Below are 25652 nucleotides of genomic sequence, written 5' to 3' on the forward strand. Positions count from 1 at the left end.
TCATAAAAAGGTTAAAACTGTTATAAAATATTTTAAAAATGTCTTAAAATTTTGACAAATATGTCATAAATTTTTTAAAAAATAACATAAAATGTTAAAAATATGTCATAAAAATGTTAGAAATATGTCATAAAATTTTTAAAATATGTCATTTTGTGTTAAAAATATGTCATAAATTTTTTCTAAATATCTCGTAAAAATGTAAAAAATTATATGTCATAAAAATGTTAGAAATATGTCATAAAAATGTTAAAAATATGTCATTATATGTTAAAAATATGTCATAAAATGTTTCTAAATATCTCGTAAAAATGTAAAAAATTATATGTCATAAAAATGTTACAAATGTGCCATAAAAATGTTACAACTATGTCATAAAAATGTTACAAATATGTCATAAAATTTGACAAATATGCGACAAAAATGTTAAAAATATGTCATAATTATTTAAAAAACATGTCATAAATGATGTGTTCCTACGTGTTCCTGGGCATGGTCCTGGCTCTGATCGGCCTGGTGTTCCTCATGGTGCTCTACCTCAACCGGGCGGCATCAAGCGCTGGGTCAACAACATCCGGGAGGCCTGCAGGGACCACATGGAGGTCTACCACTACCGCTACGAGCAGGACTCGGACCCGCGGCTGGCCAACGTGGCCGTCTGACCAAAAGACCAGACTTAAGACCTCCTGAACGCTATGAAACATCCAGTAGGACACATGCATGTTGAGCTTTTATTTTGTAGGACCAGGATGTCGCTTTAGCTCCTAAATATGACAATAAAAGTTCTTTATCATACAACTGATGTCATCTCTTCAAAATATACCTCCAATATTTCTATTATTGATTATGGACATCTTTATATTTATCATCTTCAAAAAACTAAATATTTTAGTCACTTTTAGAACTTTCCTGGAGTTTGGTCCCAGTCGTAAAAAAATTTCAAAAATATGTCATAAAAATCTTAAAAATGTCAAAAATATGTCATAAAAATCTCTTAATTTAAAAAAAAAATATGTCATCAAATTTTTAAAAATGTCCTAAAAATGTTAAAAATATGTTGTAAAAATGTTAAAAATATGTCGTGAAAATGTGACAAATATGTCATAAAAATTTTACAAATATGTCATAAAAATCTAAAATACGTCGTACAAATGTTCAAAAATATGTCATTAAAATGTAAAAAATATGTCATAAAAATGCAAAAAATATGTCATAAACAGATTAAAAATATGTCATAAAATGTTTTAAAATATGTCATAATAATGTTAAACATATGTCATAAAAAGGTTAAAAATATGTTATAAAAATGGCATAAAAATATAAAAAAATGTCTTAAAAATTTGACTAATATTTCCTAAAAATGTTAAAATATATGTCATAAAAATGCTAAAATACGTTATAGAAATGTAAAAAATATGTCATAAAAATTTAAAAAATATGTCATAAAAAGATTAAAAATATGTCATAAAAATGTTTCAAATATGTCATAAATATATGTCATAAAAAGCGTTATAAAATGGCATAAAAATATAAAAAAAAATGTCTTAAAATTTTGACAAATATGTCATAATTTTTTTTTTAAATAACATAAAATGTTAAAAATATGTCATAAAAATGTTAGAATTATGTCATAAAAATTTAACTTTTAAAACTTTCCTGGAGTTTGGTGCCAGTAGTAAAAATTAAAAAAACATGTCATAAAAATCCTAAAAATGTCAAAAATATGTCATAAAAATGTTAAAAATGTCTTCTTTTTTTGGTAAATATGTCCTAAAAATGTTAAAAATATGTCCTAAAAATGTTACAAATATGTTGTAAAAATGTTAAAAATATGTCGTAAAAAATGTTACAAATATGTCATAAAAAATCTACAAATGTCATAAAAATGTTAAAGATACATCATAAAAATGGTAAAAATACGTCGTACAAATGTTCAAAAATATGTAATGAAAATGTAAAAAATATGTCATAAAAATGTCAAAAATATGTCATAAACATTTAAAAAATACGTCATAAAAATTGAAAAAATATTTTGTAATTTAAAAAAAAAATTTCATAACATGTTAAAAAATAAGTCATAAAATTAAAAAAAAAAAAACGATATAAGAATGGTAAAATTAGTCATAAAAAGATTAAAAATATGTCATACATTTTTTAAAAATATGTCATAATAATGTTAAATATATCTAATAAAAAGGTTCAAAATATGTTATAAAAATATAAATTATATGTCTTAAAATTTCTACAAATATGTCCTAAAAATGATAAAAATGTGTCATAAATTTTTAAAAAAATATGTCATAACAATGTTAGAAATATGTCATAAAAATTTGAAAAATATGTCCTAATAATGTTAAATATGTGTCATAAAAATTACAAAAAAAATGTCATAATAATGCAAAATAAAAAATGTCAGAATTTTTTTGTAAAATGTCATAAAATGTTAGAAATATGTGACAAAATGTTAAAAATATGTCGTAATTTAAAAAAAAAAATGTCATAAATGATGTGTGTGCTCTACCTCAACCGGGGATCAACAACATCCGGGAGGCCTGCAGGGACCACATGGAGGTCTACCACCTACCGCTACGAGCAGGACTCGGACCCGCGGCTGGCCAACGTGGCCGTCTGACCAGACTTAAGACCTCCTGAACGCTATGAAACATCAAGTAGGGACACATGCATGTTGAGCTTTTATTTTGTAGGACCAGGATGTCGCTTTAGCTCCTAAATTAGACAATAAAGTTCTTTATCATACAACTGATGTCATCTCTTCAAAATATACCTCCAATATTTCTATTATTGATTGTGCATTTAGCAACACTAAACAAAAAAATCAAAACATGTGGCAGCCATTTTTATATTTTTCGTCTTCCAAAACTAAATATTTTAGTAACTTTTAGAACTTTCCTCGAGTTTGGTCCAAGTCGTAAAAAAGTAAAAAAAAAGTCATAAAAATGTAAAAAATTCATAAAAATGTAAAAAATATGTCATAAAAATGTAAAAAATGTCATAAAAATGTTAAAAATATGTCATAAAAATGTTAAAAATATGTTGTAATTTTTTTTAAATATGTCATAAGAATGTTAAAAATGTCATAAAAATGTAAAAAATATGTCATAAAAATGTAAAAAATATGTCGTAATTTAAAAGAAAATGTCATAAAAAAAAGTCCCAATTCTTAAAAAAATAAGTCCTAAAAAGGTAAAAAAATATGTCGTAAAAATGTTACAATATGTCGTAAAATTTTACAAATATGTCATAAAAGTGTTAAAAATAAATCATAATATCTTAAAAATACGTCATAAAAATCTTAAAAATATGTCGTGCAATGTTAAAAATGTCATAAAAATGTTAAAAATATGTCATAAAAATGTTAAAAATATGTCATCAATTTTTTTTAAATACGCCATAAAAATGTTAAATATATGTCGTAAAAATGTTAAAAGATATGTCATAAAATGTTAAAAATAAGTCATTAGATGTTTTTAAATATCTCATAAAAATGGTAAAAATATGTCATAACAAGATTGCAAATATGTCATAAATTTTTTTTAAATATGTCATCCATCCATCCATCCATCTTCTTCCGCTTATCCGAGGTCGGGTCGCGGGGGCAGCAGCCTAAGCAGGGAAGCCCAGACTTCCCTCTCCCCAGCCACTTCGTCCAGCTCCTCCCGGGGGATCCCGAGGCGTTCCCAGGCCAGCCGGGAGACATAGTCTTCCCAATGTGTCCTGGGTCTTCCCCGTGGCCTCCTACCGGTCGGACGTGCCCTAAACACCTCCCTAGGGAGGCGTTCGGGTGGCATCCTGACCAGATGCCCGAACCACCTCATCTGGCTCCTCTCGATATGAAAATGAAAATATGTCATAATAATGTTAAATATGTGACATAAAAAGGTTGAAAATATGTTATAAAAATATCATAAAAATATAAAAAAATATGTCTTAACATTTTTACAAATATGTCATAAAAAATGTAAAAATTCGTCATAAAAATGTAAAAAATATGTCATAAAAATGTGAAACATATGTCATAAAAATGTGAAAAATATGTCATAAAAATGTAAAAAATATGTCATAAAAATTTTAAAAATATATCATTAAAAGGGAAAAATATGTCATAAAAATGTAAAACATATGTCATAAAATTTTTTTTTAAAAATGTCATAAAAATTTCAAAAGTATGTCATCATTTTTTTCTAAATATGTCCTCAATTTTTTTTAAATTTGTCCTAAAAATTTAAAAAATCTGTCATAAAAATGTAACAAATTTGTCATAAAAATGCGAAAAATATGTCATAAAAATGCGAACAGTATGTCATAAAAATGTGAAAAATATGTCATAAAAATCTGAAAAATATGTCGTAAAAATTTTAAAAATAGGTCGTAAAAAAGTTACAAATATGTCGTAAAAATGTTACAAATATGTCATAAAAATGCTACAAATATGTCATAAATTATGGTGTTTTTTTTTTCTTCCAATACTTAAACGTCTAGATCAGTGGTTCTTAACCTGGGTTCGATTGAACCCTAGGGGTTCGGTGAGTCGGCCTCAGGGGTTCGGCGGAGGTCAAAACACACCCGACTTATCGTGTAAATAAAAACTTCTCCCTATCGGCGTATTACGGATACGACAACAGCTGACTGGTTTGCAGGCGTGTAATTTGTTGTGAGTTTATGCACTGTGTTGGTTTTGTTCTTTGAACAAGGTGATGTTCATGTACAGTTCATTTTATGCACCAGTAATTTAAATTGAAAAAAGTTTAAATAAGTGAGGCCCTTTTGGATCCCCAAGAATTTTGTTGGATTTTTTTTTACTGTTATTACTCAAAAAATAATAATGAATCAAAATCAATGTTGACTTATTAAAGGCTCCAATTACTATTAAATATTACACTTTGAAATATTTTGGGGAAAATATTGCATATTTTGTGTGTTTTCCATATAAAAACAACTAGTTTTATGTGACAAAAAAAGCATAAAACCAATGGAAAATTTAAAAAAATGTGTGATCATTTTAGTCTGATTTTATTTAAACTGTCATTGCTCAAAATCATGAATTAAATCAATGTTGTTATGAATTATTGACCTATTCAAGACTTCAATTACTTCACATCAAATATTCCATTTGGAATTTTTTTTGGGGGGGAAATATTACATATTTTGTGTCTTTGGCATATGACAAAAATACGTTTTATTTGACAAAAAAGGCATTAAAAAAAAAAAAAAAAAAAGCCTTGAAAAAAAATGTTTAAGTTAAAAATGTGTGAATTATTTTTAACATTTTTTATCATTTTATTCATCAGTCAAAAAAATGTTTACGAATTAAAATCAATGTTATGGATTACTGAAATATTTAACGCTCATATTACTTCACATCAAATATTTGTATCGGGTCTTATATGACCCAATACGAACAACCTTCCCTAGTCATGGTGCAAAAAAACAACAACCAACAACTCTGGATATTATTAAAAAAACGTCCAAGCACCATAAAAAAGTTTTAAAAATCTGTGATCATTTTAGTCTGATTTTATTTAAACTGTCATTGCTCAAAATCATGAATTAAATGAATGTTGTTATGAATTATTGACCTATTCAAGGCTTCAATTACTTCACATCAAATATTCCATTTGGAATTTTTTTGGGGGGAAATATTACATATTTTGTGTCTTTGGCATATGAAAAAACTAAGTTTTATTTGACAAAAAAGGCATAAAATAAAAAAAATTAGCCTTGAATTTATTTTTTTTTAAGTAAAAAAGGTTTGACTTATTTTTAACACTTTTGCATCCCTGATCATTTTAGTCATCACTCAAAAAAATGTTACGAATTATAATCAATGTTATGGATTACTGAAATATTTAACGCTCATATTACTTCACATCAAATATTCGCATTGGGTCTCATAGGACCCAATACGAACAACCTTCCATAGTCATGGTGCAAAAAAAACAAAACAACAACCAACAACTCCGGATATTATAAAAAAAAACGTCCAAGCAACATAAAAAATTCTTAAAAATGTGTGATCATTTTAGTCTGATTTTATTTAAACTGTCATTGCTCAAAATCATGAATTAAATGAATGTTGTTATGAATTATTGACCTATTCAAGGCTTCAATTACTTCACATCAAATATTCCATTTGTAATTTTTTGGGGGGGGAAATATTACATATTTTGTGTCTTTGGCATATGAAAAAAATATGTTTTATTTGACAAAAAAAGCCATAAAAAAAAAGTTTAAAAAAAATAAGCCTTGAAAAAAAAAATTAAAGTTAAAAATGTGTGAATTATTTTTAACAGTTTTGCATCCCTGATCATTTTAGTCATCACTCAAAAAAATTTAACAAATTAAAATCAATGTTATGGATTACTGAAATATTTAACGCTCATATTACTTCACATCAAATATTTGTATTGGGTCTCATGTGACCCAGTACGAACAACCTTCCCTAGTCATGGTGCAAAAAAACAACAACCAACAACTCTGGATATTATTAAAAAAAACGTCCAAAAACCATAAAAAAGTTTTAGAAATGTGTGATCATTTTAGTCAGATTTTAATTAAACTGTCATTGCTCAAAATCATGAATTAAATGAATGGTGTTATGAATTATTGACCTATTCAAACCTTCAGTTACTTCACATCAAATATTCCATTTGGAATTTTTTGGGGGGGAAATATTACATATTTTGTGTCTTTGGCATATGACAAAAATACATTGTATTTGACAAAAAAGGCATTAAAAAAAAAAAAAAAAAAAAAAAAAAAAAAAAAGCCTTGAAAAAAAAATGTTTAAGTTAAAAATGTGTGAATTATTTTAAACATTTTTTATCATTTTATTCGTCACTCAAAAAAATGTTTATGAATTAAAATCAATGTTATGGATTACTGAAATATTTAACGCTCATATTACTTCACATCAAATATTTGTATCGGGTCTTATATGACCCAATACGAACAACCTTCCCTAGTCATGGTGCAAAAAACAACAACCAACAACTCTGGATATTATAAAAAAAAACGTCCAAGCACCATAAAAAAGTTTTAAAAATCTGTGATCATTTTAGTCTGATTTTATTTAAACTGTCATTGCTCAAAATCATGAATTAAATGAATGTTGTTATGAATTATTGACCTATTCAAGGCTTCAATTACTTCACATCAAATATTCCATTTGGAATTTTTTTGGGGGGAAAATATTACATATTTTGTGTCTTTGGCATATGAAACAAATATGTTTTATTTGACAAAAAAGGCATAAAAAAAAGTTTAAAAAAAATAAGCCTTGAAAAAAAAATCTCAAGTTAAAAATGTGTGACTTATTTTTAACAGTTTTGCATCCCTGATCATTTTAGTCATCACTCAAAAAAATTTAACAAATTAAAATCAATGTTATGGATTACTGAAATATTTAACGCTCATATTACTTCACATCAAATATTTGTATTTGGTCTCATGTGATCCAATACGAACAACCTTCCCTAGTCATGGTGCAAAAAAAAACAACCAACAACTCTGGATATTATATTAAAAAAAACGTCCAAGCACCATAATAAAGTTTTAAAAATGTGTGATCATTTTAGTCTGATTTTATTTAAACTGTCATTGCTCAAAATCATGAATTAAATGAATGTTGTTATGAATTATTGACCTATTCAAAGCTTCAGTTACTTCACATCAAATATTCCATTTGGAATTTTTTTGGGGGGAAAATATTACATATTTTGTGTCTTTAGCATATGAAAAAAATATGTTTTATTTGACAAAAAAAGGTATAAAGAAAAAAAATAAAAAATAAAAAATAAGCCTTGAAAAAAAATGTTTAAGTTAAAAATGTGTGAATTATTTTTAACACTTTTGCATGCCTGATCATTTTAGTCATCACTCAAAAAAATTTAACAAATTAAAATCAATGTTATGGATTACTGAAATATTTAACGCTCATATCACTTCACATCAAATATTCGTATTGGGTCTCATAGGACCCAATACGAACAACCTTCCCTAGTCATGGTGCAAAAAAAAAACCCAACTCTGGATATTATTTTAAAAAAAACGTCCAAACACCATACAAAAAAAATCAAAATGACACCCATTGCAAAGCATGATGGGAAAAATGCCAAACACTCTCCACACTTATCCATGTTTGGCACGTTTTAGCTGCTTGATACTTCTGATTGAGTGGAACTTTCACATACTCGTAATATCCAAATATATTAATTCAATATCCATTATATTAATATAATATGTACACATATATATGTATATATTTATATATATGTATATATATTTACAGGCACTAGTCTGAGTGACTTTCTAAGCACGCTGCCACAAGGCTGAGGGGAAAAAGAACGATTAAGAAAAAATGTTCTTCGACCCGGCCTCTAAAGGTCTCGTGCAAAGTGATGAGTCATCGTCTGGTCCGTGTGTGTGTGTGTGTGTGTGTGTGTGTGTGTGTGTGTGTGTGTGTGTGTGTGTGTGTGTGTGTGTGTGTGTGTGTGTGTGTGTGTGTGTGTGTGTGTGTGTGTGTGTGTGTGTGTGTGTGTGTGTGTGTGTGTGTGAAGCCAGGAATAGGAGGGTTATTAATGACTGCGATGCTAATGCTAACACAACTTTTTCCACCGAGGGTCCGCTGCTGAAGAATGTGAGAAGGCGGAAGCCATTTTGTTGGTTAAACACGCTTAAATTAATAAGATAAACGTTATATTTTTTTATTTAAAAAAAAAAAAAATTTATACAGGAAGTCACTTTTTAAAAAGTGGCCGTGTCGCTGCTCGTAGCGAGAATGGTGAAGAAAAAGGTTAAAAATATGTCATAATAATGTTAAATATATGTCATAAAAAGTTAAAAATATGTCATAAAAATGGCATAAAAATATAAAAAATATGTCTTAATCTTTTTACAAATATGTCATAAAAATGTTAAAAATGTGTCATAAAAATGTCAAAAATATGTCATAAAAATGTTAAAAATATGTCATTATATGTTAAAAAATATGTTATAAAATTTTTCTAAATATCTCGTAAAAATGTAAAAAAAATATATGTCATAAAAATGTTACAAATACGTCATAAAAATGTAAAAAATATGTCGTAAAAATTTAAAAAATATGTCATAAAAAGATTATAAATATGTCGTAAACATATAAAAACATTAAAAATATGTCATAAAATGTTTAGAATATGTCATAATAATGTTAAATATATGTCATAAAAAGTTTAAAAATGTTATAAAAATGGCATAAAAATATAAAAAATATTTCTTACAATTTTGACAAATATGTCATAAAAATGTTAGAAATATGTCATAAAAATGTTTCAAATATGTCATTATATGTTAAAAAAATGTCATAAAAATGTTACAAATGTGCCATAAATATGTCATAAAAATGTTAAAATATGTCATAAAAATGTTACAACTATGTCATAAAAATGTTACAAATACTGTATGTCATAAAACAAAAGTTCTTTATCATACAACTGATGTCATCTCTAACGTACTACGAGCACTACCTGCTTGCCCTCGCTCATTAACACATTATAATGGGACTAGATTTGGGTGTTACCGATACGGTACCAATGCTAGGTACCTGGGAATCGATAACGGTACTCAAGCATCACAATTTTCCATACTATTGTGTGTGTGAAAAATATTATTTTTTAATCTTTTATTGCAACATTTCAAAATGAAGTGATTGTAATTGCTGTCCAGCTGGTATATCTGGTTTTATTAGCAGTGTCATTTACAAGTAGGACATTAAGTTGCAATTACAGTTGCAAGTACAAGACATTAGATGGCAGTAGTGTATCGTTTGGGTTAGGGTTAGGGTTAGAGGGTTAGGTTTAGTTAGGGTTAGGGTTAGAGGGTTAGGTTTAGTTAGGGTTAGGGTTAGGGTTAGATGGGTTAGGGTTGGGGTTATGTTTTGAGGGTAGTGTTAGGGTTAGGGTTAGGTTTGTGGTTAGGGTTGGGGTTGGGGTTGGGGTTGGGGTTAGGGTTAGGGTTAGGGTTAGGTTTGGGTTGGGGTTGGGGTTGGGGTTGGGGTTGGGGTTAGGGTTGGAGTTGGGTTTAGGAGTAGGGGGTTAGGGTTGGGTTAGGGTTAGGGTTTGGGTTAGGGTTAGGGTTAGGCATAAAGAAAAGAGTTGGTTAGGCTTAGGGCTAGGTTTGGGAGTGGGGTTAGGATTAGGGTTAGGTTTGGGGTTAGGGTTAGGCATAAAGAAAGAGAGTTAGGGTTAGGGTTAGGGTTAGGGTTAGGGTTAGGGTTAGGGTTATGGTAAGGATTTAGGGTTAGGGTTAGGGTTAGGGTTGGGGTTAGGGTTAGGGTTAGGGTTGGGGGAGGGGTTAGGGTTAGGGTTAGGGTTGGGGTAGGGTTAGGGTTAGGCTTAGGGTTGGGGTTGGGGTTGGGGTTGGGGTTGGGGTTGGGGTTGGGGTTAGGGTTAGCAGTAAGTTTTTCACAGTATATAAAGAAATGAAATAAATGGAATGGAATGGAGAAACAAGAGGGTTAAGGTTAGGGTTAGGGTTAGGGTTAGAGGTTAGGGTTAGGGTTAGGTTTAAGGTTAGGGTTAGGGTTAGGGTTGGGGTTGGGGTTAGGGTTAAGGTTAGGGTTGGGGTTAGGGTTAGGCTTAGGGTTAGGGTTAGGGTTGGGGTTAGGGTTAGCAGTAGGGTTTTCACAGTATATAAAGAAATGGAATAAATGGAATGGAATGGAGAAACAAGAGGGTTAGGGTTAGGGTTAGGGTTAGGGTTAGGGTTAGGGCAATGGTTAGGGTTGGGGTTGGGGTTAGGCTTAGGGTTAGGGTTAGGGTTGGGGTTAGGGTTAGCAGTAGGGTTTTCACAGTATATAAAGAAATGGAATAAATGGAATGGAATGGAGAAACAAGTGGGTTAGGGTTAGGGTTAGGGTTAGGGTTAGGGCAATGGTTAGGGTTGGGGTTGGGGTTGGGGTTAGGGTTAGGGTTAGGGTTACGGTTAGGGTTAGGCTTAGGGTTAGGGTTAGGGTTAGGGTTAGGGTTGGGGTTGGGGTTGGGGTTAGGGTTAGGGTTAGGGTTAGGGTTAGGGTTAGGGTTAGGGTTAGCAGTAAGTTTTTCACAGTATATAAAGAAATGGAATAAATGGAATGGAATGGAGAAACAAGAGGGTTAAGGTCAGGGTTAGGGTTAGAGGTTAGGGTTAGGGTTAGGTTTAAGGTTAGGGTTAGGGTTAGGGTTGGGGTTGGGGTTAGGGTTAGGGTTAGGGTTGGGGTTAGGGTTAGGCTTAGGGTTAGGGTTAGGGTTGGGGTTAGGGTTAGCAGTAGGGTTTTCACAGTATATAAAGAAATGGAATAAATGGAAGGGTTAGGGTTAGGGTTAGGGTTAGGGTTAGGGTTAGGGTTAGGGTTAGGGTTAGGGTTAGGGTTTGAGTTAGGTTTAGCGTTAGGGTTAGGGTTGGGGTTGGGGTTAGGGTTAGGGTTAGGGTTAGGGATAGGTTTAGAGTTAGGGTTAGGGTTAGGGTTAGGGTTAGGGTTAGGGTTAGGGTTAGGGTTAGCAGGGTTAGGGTTAGGGTTAGGGTTAGGGTTAGGGTTAGGGTTAGGGTTAGGGTTAGGGTTAGGGTTAGGGTTAGGGTTAGGGCTAGGGTTAGGGTTAGGGTTAGGGTTAGGGTTAGGGTTAGGGTTAGGGTTAGGGTTATTAGTGGGTTTTTCACAGCACATAAAGAAATGGAATAAATGGAATGGAGAAACAATAGCACTGTTTTTAGCGGTAAAATTCAAGCAACAGAGCTGCCAGTTGTTGTTTTTTTTAACCATAAAATCTTGTTGTTTTAATGTTTTTTTGTTTTTTGTTTTTAATGTTTTCATGTCTTACTGTATAAAAAATTTGATTTTACAGTAAAAAAAACTCAGTCGGCGGGATTTAACCATTAAATCTATTGTCAATTTTACATTCTACAATTTGATTGATCATTTGTTTTGAAATCATACGTCAAGCAGATATTTAAGTACTGTATTTATCTTTATTTTATCCAAAAAATATTAAAATTTTACTTGAAAAACTGACAGCTCAGTCACCAGAATTTTACAGTAAAAGCAATGGGTTTTTCGCAGCACATAAAGAAATGGAATAAATGGAATGGAATGGAGAAACAATAGCACTATTTTTAGCGGTAAAATTCAAGCAACACAGCTGCCAGTTGTTGTTTTTGCCATAAAATCTTGCTGTTTCAATGTTTTTGTTTTTGTTTTTAATGTTTTCATGTCTTACTGTATAAAAAAACCAATACCAAAGTTGATTTTTTTCAGTAAAAAACTCAGTCGGTGGAATTTAACTGTAAAATCTATTGTCAATTTTACAGTTTACAATTTGATTGATCATTTGTTTTGAAATCATATCAAGTACTGTGTTTATCTTTATTTTAACAAAAAAATATATTAATTTTACTTGAAAAACTGACATTGGATGGCAGTAGTGTATCGTTTGTGTTAGGGTTTGAGGGTTAGGGTTAGGGTTAGGGGTTAGGGTTAGGGTTAGGGTTAGGGTTAGGGTTAGGTTTAGGGTTGGGGTTAGGGTTAGGGTTAGGGTTAGGTTTGGGTTATGGTTAGGTTTATGGTAAGGATTTAGGGTTAGGGTTAGGGTTAGGGTTAGGGTTAGGGTTAGGGTTAGGGTTAGGGTTAGGGTTAGGGTTAGGGTTAGGGTTGGGGTTAGGGTTAGGGTTAGGGTTATTAGTGGGTTTTTCACAGCATATAAAGAAATGGAATAAATGGAATGGAATGGAGAAACAATAGCATTATTTTTAGTGGTAAAATTCAAGCAACAGAGCTGCCAGTTGTTGTTTTTTTACCATAAAATCTTGGTTTTTTTCAAATGTTTTTTTGATTGTTTTTAATGTTTTTGTGTCTTAATGTATAAAAAAACCTGTACCAAAGTTGATTTTACAGTAAAAAAACTCAGTCGGCGGAATGTTGTGACATTAGATGGCAGAAGTGTTTTTGTCCTTTTTGTTGCACCCTAAAAAGTGTTACTACTGTAAGTATTGTACTTATTACACACCAGCTTTTTTTTCCCCCTTTAAAACTGTTATTGTTAAAAAAAAATAACGATGAATCAAAGTAAATGTCGTGAATTAAAAACTTACTTCACATCAAATATTGCGTTTTGAAATATATTTTTGGGAAAATATTGCATATTTTGTGTGTTTGCCGTGTAAAAATATTTAGGTTTTTTTTGGAGAAAAAAAAGGACATAAAAAAAACATATAAAAACAAGTAAAAAATATATTAATTTTACTTGAAAAACTGACATTGGATGGCAGTAGTGTATCGTTTGTGTTAGGGATAGAGGGTTAGGGTTAGGGTTAGAGTTAGGGTTAGGGTTAGGGTTAGAGTTAGGGTTAGGGTTGTGGTTAGGGTTAGGGTTAGGGTTAGGTTTGAGGTTAGGGTTAGGCTTAGGCTTAGGTTTAGGGTTGGGGTTAGGTGTTGGGGTTAGGCTTAGGCTTAGGTTTAGGTTTAGGTTTAGGTTGAGGCTTAGGGTTAGGCTTAGGCTTAGGCTTAGGGTTAGGGTTAGGGTTAGGTTAGGGTTAGGGTTAGTAGTGGGTTTTTCACAGCATATAAAGAAATTGAATAAATGGAATGGAATGGAGAAACAATAGCAGTAAAATTCAAGCAACAGAGCTGCCAGTTGTTGTTTTTAACCATCAAATCTTGTTGTTTTAATGTTTTTTTGTTTGTTTTTAATGTTTTCATGTCTTACTGTATAAAAAAAACAGTACCAAAGTTGATTTTACAGTAAAAAAAACTCAATCGGCGGAATGTTGTGACATTAGATGTTTGTGTCCTTTTTGTTGCACCCTAAAAAGTGTTACTACTGTAAGTATTGTACTTATTACACACCAGCTTTTTGTCCCCCTTTAAAATTGTTATTGTTAAAAAAAAAAAAAAGATGAATCTAAGTCAATGTTATGAATTAATAACTTTACTTCACATCAAATATTGCGTTTTTAAATATATTTTTGGGGAAAATATTGCATATTTTGTGAGTTTGCTGTGTAAAAATATTTAGGGTTTTTTTGGGGGAAAAAAGGACATAAAAAAACATATAAAAACACGTAAAAAATAAGTGGGGCCCTTTTGGATCTCCAAGAATTTTGTTGGATTTTTTTTTATTTTTTACTATTATTACTTTAAAAAATGATAATGAATAGAAATCAATGTTGTTATTGATTCATTAAAGGCTATAATTAATTCACATCAATCATTACACTTGCATATTTTATATGTTTTCTATATAAAAACACAAGTGTTATTTGACAAAAAAGGCATAAAACCAACGAATAAAAAAAACAAATGTTGAAAGTAAAAAAAAAGTTTAAAAAATGTGTGATCATTTTAATCTGATTTTATTTAAACTGTTATTGCTCAGAGTCATTAATTAAATCAATGTTGTTATGAATTATTGACATATTCAAGGCTTCAATTACTTCACATCAAATATTCCATTTGGAATTTTTTTGGGGGAAAAAATTATACATATTTTGTGTCTTTGGCATATGAAAAAAACTAAGTTTTATTTGACAAAAAAGGCATAAAATAAAAAATAAATAAAAAATAAGCCTTGAATTTTTTTTTTTAAGTTAAAAATGTGTGACTTATTTTTAACACTTTTGCATCCCTGATCATTTTAGTCCTTACTCAAAAAATGTTTACGAATTAAAATCAATGTTATGGATTACCGAAATATTTAAACGCTCATATTACTTCACATCAAATATTTGTATTGGGTCTCATATGACCCAATATGAACAACCTTCCCTAGTCATGGTGCAAAAAAACCCAAATAACAAAAAAAAATAATCAAAACATGCGGCAGCCATTTTTATATTTTTAATCTTCCAAAACTAAATATTTTAGTAATTTTTAGAACTTTCCTCGAGTTTGGTCCAAGTTGTAAAAATTTAAAAAATGTCATAAAATTTTTACAAATGTCATAAAAATTTTAAAAATATGTCATAAAAAATTTAAAAATGTGGCGTAATTTTTTTGAAATATGTCATAAGAATGTTAAAAATGTCATAAAAATGTAAAAAAATATGCCTTAAAAATGTAAAAAATGTCGTAATTTAAAAAAAATGCCATAAAAAAAAAGTCCTAATATTTTAAAAATATGTCATAAAAGTTGAAAAATAAGTCGTAAAAATTTTACAAATATGTCGTAAAAATTTTTCAAATATGTCATAAAAATCTTAAAAATACGTCATAAAAATCTTAAAAATACGTCAACAAATGTTAAAAATGTCATAAAAATGTTAAAAATATGTCATAAAAATGACATTTAACCCTAACCCTTAACTCTTATTACTCAAAATATGATAATGAATAGAAATCAATGTAGTTATGAATTATTTACTTACTAAAGGGTCCAATTAATATTTCTAGAATATATGATAATATAAAATTTTGATAATATTGCATTTGAAAAGATATGCAATTGCATGCATGACATGATTTTTAATGTCAAAAGGCAAAGAACAAATACATTTAGTAAGAAAAGATTAAGTATATTATTTCCGGGCTTTGGCGGGCCACGTGAAATCATGTGGCGGGCCAGATTTGGCCCCTGGGGGCTTGAGTTTGACACGTGTGCTTGAAGCCAACATGGTGAAGGCAGGTGAACAGCGTGGACTTCATTAAGGACATGGGAAAGCGCACGCACCGCCAAGGTCGCCGCCTCCGCGGTCAAAGGCGGCGCGTGTTTAATTGACGAGACGGAGGAATTAAAGAAAATAACCATGTCTGACTGATCGATTGACCTCGCCAGGCAACATGGCTGCCATCCATACTCTCATTAAAGTGACGATGATGATGATGATGATGCCGTGTCCTTCGTCTGCGGGCGGAGGACAGGCGTTGATGAAGACGAGGGTCACACCTGAACTGCGGCACAGATGCCATACACGGTGGACCTGCCAGGCCCCCCTGAAGGTGACATTGATGCTCAACAAGCAGCTGCTTTATTTTTTAATGAGTTTTTTTATTCTGGCGAGCAGTAAACAGGAAGTGCTGCGTTTAATAAACAAGACGTGACAGATGTGCTGCTCATTAAGTCTCTCTCTTCCTTTCAACTTCACGCGGCCCCAAGACTCACAACACTGATGTGACTTTTCAGTACAGTTTGTTTTTCTTGTAAAAATACTGTCAATCAATCAATGTTTACTTATATAGCCCTGAATCACAAGTGTCTCAAAGGGCTGCACAAGCCACAACCACATCCTCGGTTCAGAGCCCACATAAGGGCAAGGAAAAACTCACAACCCAGTGGGATGTCAATGTGAATGACTATGAGAAACCTTGGAGAGGACCACATATATGAGTCTAGCGTAATATTATCTGTCAAATATCATGAGTGAATATAATCACACCTTTGGGCATCAAGTCAACATCTTAACACCCGCTAAAAGTCATCTAGCTTGACCTAATTAGGGATGTACCCGCCTCTACATGGCCTCTACATACATGACATCCACCCCTAAAAGACACCCGCCCCTAAAAGACATCCACCACTAAGACACCTGTCCTAAAATACATCCACCACTAAGACACCCGCTCCTAAAAGACATCCACCACTAAGACACCCGCCCCTAAAAGACATCCACCACTAAGAGACGCACCCCTAAAAGACACCCACCCCTAAAAGACACCCGCCCCTAAAAGACATCCACCACTAAGAGACGCGCCCCTAAAAGACACCCGCCCCTAAAAGACATCCACCACTAAGAGACGCGCCCCTAAAAGACACCCGCCCCTAAAAGACATCCACCACTAAGAGACACGCCCCTAAAAGACACCCACCCTTAAAAGACACCCACCCTTAAAAGACACCCGCCCCTAAAAGACATCCACCACTAAGAGACGCGCCCCTAAAAGACACCCGCCCCTAAAAGACATCCACCACTAAGAGACGCGCCCCTAAAAGACATCCACCGCTAAGAGACGCGCCCCTAAAAGACACACCCCTAAAAGACACCCACCCCTAAAAGATATCCACCACTAAGAGACGCGCCCCTAAAAGACACCCGCCCCTAAAAGACATCCACCACTAAGAGACGCGCCCCTAAAAGACACCCGCCCCTAAAAGACATCCACCACTAAGAGACGCGCCCCTAAAAGACACCCGCCCTAAAAGACATCCACCAGTAAGAGACGCGCCCCTAAAATACATCCACCACTAAGACACTCGCCCCTAAAAGGTACCCACCCCTAAAAGACATCCACCACTAAGACACCCGCCCTAAAAGTCATCCACCACTAAGACACCCGCCCTAAAAGTCATCCACCACTAAGACACCCACCCCTAAAAGATATCCACCCTAAAAGACATCCACCACGAAGACACCCGCCCCTAAAAGACACCCGCCCTAAAAGACATCCACCACTAAGAGACGCGCCCCTAAAATACATCCACCACTAAGACACTCGCCCCTAAAAGGTACCCGCCCCTAAAAGTCATCCACCACTAAGACACCCGCTCCTAAAAGACACCCGCCCCTAAAAGACATCCATCACTAAGACACTCGCCCCTAAAAGGTACCCGCCCCTAAAAGACATCCACCACTAAGACACCCGCCCTAAAAGACATCCACCACTAAGACACCTGCCCTAAAAGACATCCACCACTAAGACACCTGCCCTAAAAGTCATCCCCCACTAAGACACCCGCTCCTAAAAGACACCCGCCCCTAAAAGTCATCCACCATTAAGACACCCGCTCCTAAAAGACACCCGCCCCTAAAAGTCATCCACCACTAAGACACCCGCTCCTAAAAGACATCCATCACTAAGACACCCGCCCCTAAAATACATCCATCACTAAGACACCCGCCCCTAAAATACATCCATCACTAAGACACCCGTCCCTAAAAGACACCCGTCCCTAAAAGACATCCACCACTAAGACACCCGCCCCTAAAATACATCCACCACTAAGACACCCGCTCCTAAAAGACACCCGCTCCTAAAAGTCATCCACCATTAAGACACCCGCCCCTAAAAGTCATCCACCACTAAGACACCTGCTCCTAAAAGACACCCGTCCCTAAAAGACACCCGCCCCTAAAAAACACCAGCCCCTAAAATACATCCATCACTAAGACACCCGCCCCTAAAAGACACCCGTCCCTAAAAGACATCCATCACTAAGACACCCGCCCCTAAAAGACATCCATCACTAAGACACCCCCCCTAAAATACATCCATCACTAAGACACCCGCCCCTAAAAGACATCCATAACTAAGACACCCGCCCCTAAAATACATCCATCACTAAGACACCCGCCCCTAAAAGACACCCGTCCCTAAAAGACATCCATCACTAAGACACCCGCCCCTAAAAGACATCCATCACTAAGACACCCGCCCCTAAAATACATCCATCACTAAGACACCCTCCCCTAAAATACATCCATCACTAAGACACCCGCCCCTAAAAGACACCCGTCCCTAAAAGACATCCACCACTAAGACACCCGCCCCTAAAAGACATCCATCACTAAGACACCCGCCCCTAAAATACATCCATCACCAAGACACCCGCCCCTAAAATACATCCATCACTAAGACACCCACCCCTAAAAGACACCCGTCCCTAAAAGACATCCACCACTAAGACACCCGCCCCTAAAATACATCCATCACTAAGACACCTGTCCTAAAAGACACCCGCCTCTAAAAGACACCCGCCCCTAAAAGGTACCCGCTCCTAAAAGACATCCACCACTAAGACACTCGCCCCTAAAAGTTTTGTTATTATTTTTCTAATAAATGAAAGATGTTAAATATTCAATCATTGACATAAACAAACTCACACCAATGAAAACATCATTTAAACAATTATGTATCTATAATACTCATTTGAAACACCAATGCATGGACGTTCAATAAAGTAGCAATATGTTCACAATAAAGTAACAATATATTCACAATAAAGTAGCAATATATCCACATCAAAGTAGCGATATATTCACAATAAAGTAACAATATATTCACAATAAAGTAACAATATATTCACAATAAAGTACCAATATATTCACAATAAAGTAGCAATGTATCCACAATAAAGTAGCAATAAATTCACAATAAAGTAGCAATATATTCACAATAAAGTAGCAATATATTCACAATAAAGTAGCAATATGTTCACAATAAAGTAGCAATATATTAACAATAAAGTAGCAATATATTCACAATAAAGTAGCAATATATCCACAATAAAGTAGCAATATATTCACAATAAAGTAGCAATATATTCTCAATAAAGTAGCAATATATCCACAATAAAGTAGCAATATATTCACAATAAAGTAGCAACATATTCACAATAAAGTAGCAATATATTCACAATAAAGTAGCAATATATTCACAATAAAGTAGCAATATATTCACAATAAAGTAGCAATATATTCACAATAAAGTAGCAATATATCCACAATAAAGTAGCAATATATTCACAATAAAGTAGCAATATATTCATAATAAAGTAGCAATATATCCACAATAAAGTAGCAATATATTCACAATAAAGTAACAATATATTCACAATAAAGTAGCAATATATCCACAATAAAGTAGCAATATATTCACAATAAAGTAGCAATATATTCACAATAAAGTAGCAATATATTCACAATAAAGTAGCAATATATTCACAATAAAGTAACAATATATTCACAGTAAAGTAGCAATATATTCACAATAAAGTAGCAATATATTCACAATAAAGTAGCAATATATTCACAATAAAGTAGCAATATATCCACAATAAAGTAGCAATATATTCACAATAAAATAGCAATATATTCACAATAAAGTAGCAATATATTTACAATAAAGTAGCAATATATTCACAATAAAGTAGCAATATGTTCACCATAAAGTGGCAATATATTCACAATAAAGTAGCAATATATTCACAATAAAGTAGCAATATATCTACAATAAAGTAGCAATATATTCACAATAAAGTAACAATATATCCACAATAAAGTAACAATATATCCACAATAAAGTAACAATATATCCACAATAAAGGAGCAATATATTCACAATAAAGTAACAATATATTCACAATCAATCTTTCCAAAAGTACACATTCCTAATGCACTTATGAAACGCATCATCATTATTGGGCCTAATTAAGAAGGAAATGCTGATTAGAATCAATCTAATTAGCCTGCACTGTGTGTGTGTGTGTGTGTGTGTGTGTGTGTGTGTGTGTGTGTGTGTGTGTGTGTGTGTGTGTGTGTGTGTGTGTGTGTGTGTGTGTGTGTGTGTGTGTGTGTGTGTGTGTGTGCACGTGACCTGCAGCTCAATGTGCACACACAAAAATGGCGTCTCAGCAGTTTAGAGCAGAGCTGGGTAAATATATTGACTTGGGGGCCACATGGAGAGAAAAAAGTGTCTGGGGGGGGGCAAAGGTGTGTGTGTGTACAAATGATATATACACGTTTATCTGTAAAAACCTGCTGTACAATATGTGTGTATGGGATTGTACAGTTTTTTACTGAATGGAACACCCAAAATGAAGAAAGTGGGATTTACAATATTAATATTATTAATATTAACTATGAACAATAAAACACTGAATATTAACAACCAGAGGTGGGACCAAGTCATTGTTTTGCAAGTCACAAGTAAGTCTCAAGTCTTTGTCCTCAAGTCCAGAGTCAAGACAGGCAAGACCAAAGTCAAGACTGGAAAGTCTCAAGTCAAGTCCCGAGTCCTGCATTTTGAGTCCTTTCAAGTCCTTTTAACCACAGACTAATATATTTACACAGTTTGTGCATGCTTTTAAAACGCTGTATTTATTAATTAAAACAAGTGCATTTGAAATTGCAGGAAAAACAATAGTGCTGACATTGTACTTCATAACAGCACTATTAGCCAGTCATTTTAAACATTTAACTCATTCCCTTACAGAATAAACACATTTGAAAAAACAAGTGCAACTGTACTTATTTGCACAAAAGTGTTAACATTGTACAAACCCCGTTTCCATATGAGTTGGGAAATTGTGTTGGATGTAAATATCAACGGAATGCAATGATTTGCAAATCATAGCGCAATTTTAAATTTCCCGCGAAACATCCTGCTGAAAACGTCTCGGTATGATGACGTTTGCGCGTGACGTCACGGATTGTAGCGGACATTTGGGGACAGCATTGTGGCCAGCTATTAAGACGTCTGTTTTCATCGCAAAATTCCACAGTATTCTGGACATCTGTGTTGGTGAATCTTTTGCAATTTGTTTCATGAGCAATGGAGATAGCAAAGAAGAAAGCTGTAGGTGGGAAGCGGTGTATTAGCGGCCGGCTGCAGCAACACAAAAACGCAGCGGCTACGTCGTAGCCGGTGTTTCATTGTTTACATTCCCGAACGATGACAGTCAAGCTTAACCATTGGCCTGTGGAGAACTGGGACAACAGAGACTCTTACCAGGAGGACTTTGAGTTGGATACGCATGCTTGTGGAGATGGGACAACAGAGACTCTTACCAGGAGGGTTTTGAGTTGGATACGCATGCTTGTGGAGATGGGACAACAGAGACTCTTACCAGGAGGACTTTGAGTTGGATACGCATGCTTGTGGGGATGGGACAACAGAGACTCTTACCAGGAGGACTTTGAGTCGGATACGCATGCTTGTGGAGATGGGACAACAGAAAGTCTTACCAGGAGGACTCTGAGTCGGATACGCATGCTTGTGGAGATGGGACAACAGAGACTCTTACCAGGAGGACTTTGAATTGGATACGCATGCTTGTGGAGATGGGACAACAGAGACTCTTACCAGGAGGACTTTGAGTTGGATACGCATGCTTGTGGAGAACTGGGACAACAGAGACTCTTACCAGGAGGACTTTGAGTTGGATACGCATGCTTGTGGAGATGGGACAACAGAGACTCTTACCAGGAGGACTTTGAGTTGGATACGCATGCTTGTGGAGATGGGACAACAGAGACTCTTACCAGGAGGACTTTGAGTTGGATACGCATGCTTGTGGAGATGGGACAACAGAGACTCTTACCAGGAGGACTTTGAATTGGATACGCATGCTTGTGGAGATGGGAGAACAGAGACTCTTACCAGGAGGACTTTGAGTTGGATACGCATGCTTGTGGAGAACTGGGACAACAGAGACTCTTACCAGGAGGAGTTTGAGTTGGATGCGCATGCTTGTGGAGATGGGACAACAGAGACTCTTACCAGGAGGACTTTGAATTGGATACGCATGCTTGTGGAGATGGGACAACAGAGACTCTTACCAGGAGGACTTTGAGTTGGATACGCATGCTTGTGGAGATTGGACAACAGAGACTCTTACCAGGAGGACTTTGAATTGGATACGCATGCTTGTGGAGATGGGAGAACAGAGACTCTTACCAGGAGGACTTTGAGTTGGATACGCATGCTTGTGGAGAACTGGGACAACAGAGTCTCTTACCAGGAGGACTTTGAATTGGATACGCATGCTTGTGGAGATGGGACAACAGAGACTCTTACCAGGAGGACTTTGAATTGGATACGCATGCTTGTGGAGATGGGACAACAGAGACTCTTACCAGGAGGACTTTGAATTGGATACGCATGCTTGTGGAGATGGGAGAACAGAGACTCTTACCAGGAGGACTTTGAATTGGATACGCATGCTTGTGGAGATGGGAGAACAGAGACTCTTACCAGGAGGACTTTGAGTTGGATACGCATGCTTGTGGAGATGGGACAACAGAGACTCTTACCAGGAGGACTTTGAGTTGGATACGCATGCTTGTGGAGATGGGACAACAGAGACTCTTACCAGGAGGACTTTGAGTTGGATACGCATGCTTGTGGAGATGGGACAACAGAGACTCTTACCAGGAGGACTTTGAATTGGATACGCATGCTTGTGGAGATGGGACAACAGAGACTCTTACCAGGAGGACTTTGAATTGGATACGCATGCTTGTGGAGATGGGACAACAGAGACTCTTACCAGGAGGACTTTGAATTGGATACGTATGCTTGTGGAGATGGGACAACAGAGACTCTTACCAGGAGGACTTTGAGTTGGATATGCATGCTTGTGGAGATGGGACAACAGAGACTCTTACCAGGAGGACTTTGAGTTGGATACGCATGCTTGTGGAGATGGGACAACAGAGACTCTTACCAGGAGGAGTTTGAGTTGGATGCGCATGCTTGTGGAGATGGGACAACAGAGACTCTTACCAGGAGGACTTTGAGTTGGATACGCATGCTTGTGGAGATGGGACAACAGAGACTCTTACCAGGAGGACTTTGAATTGGATACGCATGCTTGTGGAGATGGGACAACAGAGACTCTTACCAGGAGGACTTTGAATTGGATACGCATGCTTGTGGAGATGGGACAACAGAGACTCTTACCAGGAGGACTTTGAATTGGATACGCATGCTTGTGGAGATGGGACAACACAGACTCTTACCAGGAGGACTTTGAGTTGGATACGCATGCTTGTGGAGATGGGACAACAGAGACTCTTACCAGGAGGACTTTGAGTTGGATACGCATGCTTGTGGAGAACTGGGACAACAGAGACTCTTACCAGGAGGACTTTGAGTTGGATACGCATGCTTGTGGAGATGGGACAACAGAGACTCTTACCAGGAGGACTTTGAATTGGATACGCATGCTTGTGGAGATGGGACAACAGAGACTCTTACCAGGAGGACTTTGAATTGGATACGCATGCTTGTGGAGATGGGACAACAGAGACTCTTACCAGGAGGACTTTGAATTGGATACGCATGCTTGTGGAGATGGGACAACAGAGACTCTTACCAGGAGGACTTTGAGTCGGATACGCATGCTTGTGGAGATGGGACAACAGAGACTCTTACCAGGAGGACTTTGAATTGGATACGCATGCTTGTGGAGATGGGACAACAGAGACTCTTACCAGGAGGACTTTGAATTGGATACGCATGCTTGTGGAGATGGGACAACAGAGACTCTTACCAGGAGGACTTTGAATTGGATACGCATGCTTGTGGAGATGGGACAACACAGACTCTTACCAGGAGGACTTTGAGTTGGATACGCATGCTTGTGGAGATGGGACAACAGAGACTCTTACCAGGAGGACTTTGAGTTGGATACGCATGCTTGTGGAGATGGGACAACAGAGACTCTTACCAGGAGGACTTTGAATTGGATACGCATGCTTGTGGAGATGGGACAACAGAGACTCTTACCAGGAGGACTTTGAATTGGATACGCATGCTTGTGGAGATGGGACAACAGAGACTCTTACCAGGAGGACTTTGAATTGGATACGCATGCTTGTGGAGATGGGACAACAGAGACTCTTACCAGGAGGACTTTGAGTTGGATACGCATGCTTGTGGAGATGGGACAACAGAGACTCTTACCAGGAGGACTTTGAGTTGGATACGCATGCTTGTGGAGATGGGACAACAGAGACTCTTACCAGGAGGACTTTGAGTTGGATACGCATGCTTGTGGAGATGGGACAACAGAGACTCTTACCAGGAGGACTTTGAATTGGATACGCATGCTTGTGGGGATGGGACAACAGAGACTCTTACCAGGAGGACTTTGAATTGGATACGCATGCTTGTGGAGATGGGACAACAGAGACTCTTACCAGGAGGACTTTGAGTTGGATACGCATGCTTGTGGAGAACTGGGACAACAGAGACTCTCACCAGGAGGACTTTGAGTTGGATACGCATGCTTGTGGAGACCTGGGACAACAGAGACTCTTACCAGGAGGACTTTGAGTTGGATACGCATGCTTGTGGAGATGGGACAACAGAGACTCTTACCAGGAGGACTTTGAATTGGATACGCATGCTTGTGGAGATGGGACAACAGAGACCCTTACCAGGAGGACTTTGAATTGGATACGCATGCTTGTGGAGATGGGACAACAGAGACTCTTACCAGGAGGACTTTGAGTTGGATACGCATGCTTTTGGAGATGGGACAACAGGGACTCTTACCAGGAGGACTTTGAGTTGGATACGCATGCTTGTGGAGAACTGGGACAACAGAGACTCTTACCAGGAGGACTTTGAGTTGGATACGCATGCTTGTGGAGATGGGACAACAGAGACTCTTACCAGGAGGACTTTGAGTTGGATACGCATGCTTGTGGAGATGGGACAACAGAGACTCTTACCAGGAGGACTTTGAGTTGGATACGCATGCTTGTGGAGATGGGACAACAGAGACTCTTACCAGGAGGACTTTGAGTTGGATACGCATGCTTTTGGAGATGGGACAACAGAGACTCTTACCAGGAGGACTTTGAGTTGGATACGCATGCTTGTGGAGATGGGACAACAGAGACCCTTTCCAGGAGGACTTTGAATTGGATACGCATGCTTGTGGAGATGGGACAACAGAGACTCTTACCAGGAGGACTTTGAGTTGGATACGCATGCTTGTGGAGATGGGACAACAGAGACTCTTACCAGGAGGACTTTGAGTTGGATACGCATGCTTGTGGCGATGGGACAACAGAGACTCTTACCAGGAGGACTTTGAGTTGGATACGCATGCTCGTGGAGATGGGACAACAGAGACTCTTACCAGGAGGACTTTGAATTGGATACGCATGCTTGTGGAGATGGG

At 35.7% G+C, this 25652-nt stretch overlaps 1 protein-coding gene across 1 annotated transcript in view; it reads left to right on the top strand.

Moving 5' to 3' along the window:
• LOC133650116 (cytochrome c oxidase assembly factor 4 homolog, mitochondrial-like) overlaps positions 1-25652 on the top strand; it is a 324940-nt gene that overhangs the window by 253684 nt on the left and 45604 nt on the right. The window lies entirely within an intron of this gene.

Source organism: Entelurus aequoreus, linkage group LG05 (genome assembly GCF_033978785.1).
Source record: "Entelurus aequoreus isolate RoL-2023_Sb linkage group LG05, RoL_Eaeq_v1.1, whole genome shotgun sequence".
Taxonomy (NCBI): domain Eukaryota; kingdom Metazoa; phylum Chordata; class Actinopteri; order Syngnathiformes; family Syngnathidae; genus Entelurus; species Entelurus aequoreus.